The sequence below is a fragment of the Myotis brandtii genome, unplaced genomic scaffold, assembly GCF_000412655.1.
Source record: "Myotis brandtii unplaced genomic scaffold, ASM41265v1 scaffold634, whole genome shotgun sequence".
Lineage (NCBI taxonomy): Eukaryota > Metazoa > Chordata > Mammalia > Chiroptera > Vespertilionidae > Myotis > Myotis brandtii.
In genome coordinates this window covers 2,249,203-2,255,202 of record NW_005370427.1, presented here as the reverse complement: position 1 = coordinate 2,255,202, position 6,000 = coordinate 2,249,203, and the positions used below count along the sequence as shown (strand labels likewise).

Sequence of the window (6,000 nt, the reverse complement as noted above, 5' to 3'; positions counted from 1 at the left end):
AGATGAGTAGAGCTCACAGTTATATATACTCTGTTGGGTTAATTTTAATTATTTGGTTATGATTTCAAAATCCATTTTTTGGTGTTTGATGGTACATATTTTCTTTTATAGCATATCAGAGTTATCCTTAGATTCAACCCTCCATGCCATCAATCTGCATTGTAACAACATCTCAAAGATCGAAGCCATTGACCATGTCTGGAATTTACAACATTTAGATTTGTCATCTAATCAAATCAGTCAAATCGAAGGGCTAAGCACACTGACAAAACTACGCACTTTAAATTTGTCCAGCAATTTGATCACAAAAATAGAAGGTGTGTAAGTGATTTTCATGTAATACTTTGAGTAAGGAAGATGACTTAAGTCCATTTTTTTCCTTCACAGAAGAATGGGATTAATAGTAAACTTTTGAAAACTGACCCTAAAATTTATTATATAAAAATTTTTCTCCTAGAAAAGTATTTAGCCTTTTTCAAGTATTTTATGAAATACCAACAAAATTGATTTTACCTTTATTTAATTCGACTGTAGATTTGCTTCAAAAAGTCTGAAATGGTATTGCAGTACTATATAGCTTTAATAAATTGATTATTGAATCCTGTAAAAGCTTTATTTTATTTTATTTTAGGACTTGAAGCACTAATTAATCTGACTAGACTGAATTTATCCTATAACCACATAAATGATTTAAGTGGTAAGTAGATGTGCTTTATATATATAGACTAGAGGCCCGGTGCACAAGGCCAGCCTGGATGAGGGGATGATGGCTGTTTGCAGCTGGTCACACCCCCTTCAGGGTGGGGGTCCCCACTGGGGTGCCTGGCCAGCCTGGATGAGGGGATGATGGCTGTTTGCAGCTGGTCACACCCCCTTCAGGGTGGGGGTCCCCACTGGGGTGCCTGGCCAGCCTGGATGAGGGGATGATGGCTGTTTGCAGCTGGTCACACCCCCTTCAGGGTGGGGGTCCCCACTGGGGTGCCTGGCCAGCCTGGATGAGGGGATGATGGCTGTTTGCAGCTGGTCACACCCCCTTCAGGGTGGGGGTCCCCACTGGGGTGCCTGGCCAGCCTGGATGAGGGGATGATGGCTGTTTGCAGCTGGTCACACCCCCTTCAGGGTGGGGGTCCCCACTGGGGTGCCTGGCCAGCCTGGATGAGGGGATGATGGCTGTTTGCAGCTGGTCACACCCCCTTCAGGGTGGGGGTCCCCACTGGGGTGCCTGGCCAGCCTGGATGAGGGGATGATGGCTGTTTGCAGCTGGTCACACACCCTTCAGGGTGGGGGTCCCCACTGGGGTGCCTGGCCAGCCTGGATGAGGGGATGATGGCTGTTTGCAGCTGGTCACACACCCTTCAGGGTGGGGGTCCCCACTGGGGTGCCTGGCCAGCCTGGATGAGGGGATGATGGCTGTTTGCAGCTGGTCACACACCCTTCAGGGTGGGGGTCCCCACTGGGGTGCCTGGCCAGCCTGGATGAGGGGATGATGGCTGTTTGCAGCTGGTCACACACCCTTCAGGGTGGGGGTCCCCACTGGGGTGCCTGGCCAGCCTGGATGAGGGGATGATGGCTGTTTGCAGCTGGTCACACACCCTTCAGGGTGGGGGTCCCCACTGGGGTGCCTGGCCAGCCTGGATGAGGGGATGATGGCTGTTTGCAGCTGGTCACACACCCTTCAGGGTGGGGGTCCCCACTGGGGTGCCTGGCCAGCCTGGATGAGGGGATGATGGCTGTTTGCAGCTGGTCACACACCCTTCAGGGTGGGGGTCCCCACTGGGGTGCCTGGCCAGTCTGGGTGAGGGGCTGAGGGCTGCTTTCAGGCTGGCGGTTGTTGACTGAAGCTCCCAACCGCTCCTTTTTTTTCTCTTTTTTTATTTTATTCTGGGCCAGCTTTAGCTCTGGCTCTAGCTCTGAGGCTTCGTATCTGGTTTGTTTGCCGTTCTATAATCGAAACAATGTATAACTTCAGCTCTGAGATCCCGGCAGGCTGAAAGCTGGTTTCTAGGGTTTTGTTTAGCTTCTTATTTGCAACATAGTACATAGTTGCTTAGAGTTGCAACTCAGAGGCTGGCAAGTGAGGCGGGGAACGTTGGAGTCTGCAGTCACTGAAGCAAGCAAGCCTCATGTTCGCTTCCAGCTGCCTGGCTGCCGGCCGCCATCTTGGCTGACAGTTAATTTGCATAAGGATATGCTGATTAGCCAATGGGAAGGGTAGCGGTCGTACGCTAATTACCATGTTTCTCTTTTATTAGTGTAGAAGCCTAAGCGACTGTTAGAAGTGGTTGACAGGTTGCTATGACGTGCATTGACCACCAGGGGCCTGACACTCAATGCTGGAGCTTCCCCCTGGTGGTCAGTGCACTCCCACAGCCAACCTCCCATGGCCGGCCAACCTCACGCAGTCCCTCCCCCAGCCGGATGGCCCTGATTGGCCCCCATCAGGGCCAGCTGGTAACATCCTACGGTCCCTACCCTCTGCCAGCCGGCCCCGATAGGCCCAATCAGGACTGGGTGATGGGCAAGACGGCCCCGATTGCCGGCCAGGCCGAGGAACCCCACCCGTGCACGAATTCATGCACCGGGCCTCTAGTTTTTCTATAATGCTGAATATTTGCTATGTGTGGTGAGTTAGAATGAGCTCAGCATGTCAGAAAGCTGAATAATACAATTTTTTACCAAAAATCTCATCTAGAGAATGTGTTGGTACCAAAGCTATCACTGAATGAAGAATTGGGATTAAAACTAGGGTGGTCTGTAACAGGACAAACTTGGATAGAAGGACCTCTTTTGGGGGACATGGTATTTTAATGTTAGATAATTAATGAATATACTGTTCTAGAGAGGAAGAATTCCAATAGAACTTCTTACAGTGATAAAAACATTCTACGTTTGCGCTGCCTGTCATAGCACCCAGTGTGCCATGCGAGCATTTGAAATGTGCCTAGTGCACCGAGGAACTGGATTTGTCATTTTATTTACTTTCAGTCAAACTTAAGTTTAAATTACAAAGCCACCTGAGGCCGTCCTACCAGATTGGACAGTATGAGTGTAAAGCATCCCAAAGGCCATTACAAATTGAAGGTCAAATACATGTTTTTTCTTTTTTACTTCAGTATGTCTAAAAAGGCAAAAAATTACCTACTTTTTAACTGATTAAAGTGATACACTGATAAAGCGAAAAAAAGTTTCATAATTATTCATCAAATTATTGGATTCTCTATCTTCATAAACTCAATCGATATTTGAAACAGCCTTATTCATTCATTGGTTTTCTCCCCTACTAGAAAAATACTACCCTACGCCAGGTGTTTAGTATACAAAAAAAAGAAATGATCTAGTCTCTACCCTTAAGCTGAAGTAGCAGCAGTATTTTAAATTTTCCCCCCAAAGATGTGAAAGTATTAGGTTTGAGTATGGGCTGTAGGTCTGTCACTGTTGTGCGCTGTTGAGCAAAGTCTGTCACTTTTTGGATGCAGTTTCCTTATCTGAAAAATATGAATCTTAGATAAGAGTAATTTACTTATCAACAAATATTTATTAAAGAGCACCTGTGGACAGATAGAGTTCTTTTTTTATGATTTTTATTGATTTTTAGAGAGAGAGGAAGGGAGAAGGCTAGAGAAATGGAAACATCAATGAGAGAGAGACATCCATCAGCTGCCTTGATCAAGCCCATAGTCAGGGCATGTGCCCTGACCAGGAGGAATTGAACCATGACCTCCTGGTTCATGGGTCAACCCTCAGCCACAGAGCCATACCAGCCAGGCTGGACAGATAAAGTTCTTGTAGGAAATGATTATGGAGCATCTAGAATTTACATCCATTACTGGTAGAATTCAAAGTAGTATAAGGATTTTGGAAAACAGTTTGAAGGTTTCTTATAAGGTTACATGTACATTTATATGCAATCCCACTCTAGGCATTTACCAAAGAGAAATGAAAATATGTCTAATCAGAGACCTGTACATGAGTGTTTGTATGTTTATATAGCTTTTCATATAATCAGGTTTCTGTGATTATCTGTAATCTCTAAAAACTGGAAACCACTCAGTTACCTGTCACCTGGTAAACAGAAATTGTGATGCAGCCACAAGATGGAATACTAAGGCCATAAAAAGGAACGAGCTATTGATACATGCTGCAGCATGGATGAATCTAAAAAAGAATTGTGCTAAGTGAAAGCATTCACAAAAGGCTACCCTGTATGAATCCAATATGTGCCATTCTAACAAAGGCAAAGTTATAGGGGCAGAAAACAGATCATCAGTCGCCAGGGCTTGAACATGGGGAGAGAAAATTGCCTACATAGGGACACACTGATTGGGGTGGTGGAAATAAATGTTCTATATCTTAGTCATGGTTAAAAAAACTATATGTTGGTCAAAGCACATGGAACTTCACACCTAAGAAGTGTGAATTTTAGTGACTGTCTGAGAGAAGGAATATGAAGAAAATGTCATAGGCAACCCTGGAAGTTCTAATAGCTAATTCTTAGAATGATGTATTTTATTCAGAAACACCTCGCTAGAGAGCAGAGCGCGGCAGTGTGTGTGCTAGAGCATGTGGCACACTAGGGCTCAAGCGAGCGAGTTGGACCTCGGAGCAGAGGAAGGAAGTGTGGCTGGAGCACAGCAAATGGGGTTCGTGTGCAGAAGAGAGATGAGCAAGCAGGCAAAGGATGACGTTTGCATGTTGTCGTAGGTACAACAGGGGCCATGGGAGGGCTTTAAACAAGTGACGTCGCGCATGTGTTAAGGATCACTTGGGCTGAATGAGGAGGGTGGGTGTTAGGACAGGAGTGGGAGTCAGTGGGAAGCTGCTCCAGGTGTCCAGAGAAGAGGGTGAGACCTGGACTGGGTGGAGACGGGAGATGGCTAAATGCGTTTTACACGTGGAGGTCATAGGCCTTGCTGATGGGTGCGATGAGGGCATGGAGGAGAAAGAAATCCCGGATGATGAACACGAGTTTTCCCTGAAGTAACAGGCAGATGATGGTATTGCTTCCTGATGTGTGATGATTAGGGAGGAGCAGGTTTGAGATGGGGTGAGACGTGTATGTGTGTGTGTGTGTGTGTGTGTGTGTGTGTGTACGTGCGCGCGTGCGCACGCACGTGCACGTATGTGAGTAATCGGGTTAGAGCTGAGATCTGGCACATTCGTGGTGTTTGTAATCATGACACTGCGGAAGGTCCTGGAGAGCCTGTGGATGGAGGAGGGACACTAGGGGACAGCCAGTGACAAGTGTGTGTGTGTGTGTGTGTGTGTGTACATCGGTGGTTGTGTAGCCATGACACTGCAGGAGTGCAGGAGGTCCTGGAGAGCCTGTGGATGGAGGAGGGACACTAGGGGACAGCCAGTGACGAGTGTGTGTGTGTTAGTGTAATCAGTTGGAGCTGAGATGTGACACATCGATGGTGTTGCAGCCATGACACTGCAGGAGGTCCTGGAGAACCTGTGGATGGAGGAGGGACACTAGGGGACAACCAGTGACGAATGTATGTGTGTGTTTGTGTAATGGGTTGGAGTTGAGATGTGACACGTCGATGGTGTTGCAGCCATGACACTGCGGGAGTGCGGGAGGTCCTGGAGAGCCTGTGGATGGAGGAGGGACACTAGGGGACAGCCAGGAATGTGGAGCAGGACCTTACAGTGCAGCTGCATCTCAGAATGGCCCTTCCAAGAGAAGGGAGGCTGGGGCACGGTCCACTGACAAGCTCCCTTCTCCAGGGCTGAGGGAGCCCTGCAGGCACACTTTCGGGCTGCACCTTTGCTCAGCAAGCTCTACTTGGAAGCAGGTTCTGAGGCAGGAAAGAGAAATGGCCAGTTGCACCACTGTGTCATAGCACCATAATTTACAGTAGCCAAGATCTGGAAGCAGCCCAGGTTTCCATCAGATGAGTGGATAAAAAAGCTGTGGTACATTTACACCATGGAATACTATGCGGCAATAAAAAAGGATCTCTTACCTTTTGGGACAGTATGAATGGACCTGGAGAGCAT

At 47.4% G+C, this 6,000-nt stretch overlaps 1 protein-coding gene across 1 annotated transcript in view; it reads left to right on the top strand.

The window, feature by feature from the left end:
• Nucleotides 1–302: 302 nt before the first annotated feature.
• LRRCC1 (leucine rich repeat and coiled-coil centrosomal protein 1) overlaps nt 303–6,000 on the top strand; it is a 32,120-nt gene continuing 26,422 nt past the window's right edge. The window contains exons 1-2 of the mRNA XM_014528471.1: nt 303–317; nt 632–697. The gene's annotated coding sequence lies outside the window, so the exon portion shown is untranslated. The remainder of the gene's footprint in view (nt 318–631; nt 698–6,000) is intronic.